A 329-nucleotide genomic window follows, 5' to 3' on the forward strand; every position below is an offset into this window, starting at 1 on the left:
GCTCCCTCGTCCGGCGGCCGGCGGGGTGACAGGAGACAGGGCAGCCCCCACTGCTGCCGCCGGGACATGGGCTGGGGGATGCTGCTCCCGTCCGCAGCATCCTTCCCACCCCAAGCCCTGATGCCCTGCCAGGGCCCCCAGAGGGTGCTCAGGCATCCCCCCCTTCCCAAGGCCCCCAGCATCCCCACCCTGTCCAGCCGCTGCCCCGCCCGCCTGGTGCCCCCCTCCCTCTCACAGGGGGCTGGGACCCAGCGCCCAAAATGGGCTGATACCATGGGTGCTGAAGCTGGGCTTGCAGCCCTGGCCCTTGCTGCAGCCGCACTGTGGGT

The sequence above is a fragment of the Aptenodytes forsteri genome, unplaced genomic scaffold (genome assembly GCF_000699145.1).
Source record: "Aptenodytes forsteri isolate BGI_AS27 unplaced genomic scaffold, ASM69914v1 Scaffold147, whole genome shotgun sequence".
Taxonomy (NCBI): Eukaryota; Metazoa; Chordata; class Aves; order Sphenisciformes; family Spheniscidae; genus Aptenodytes; species Aptenodytes forsteri.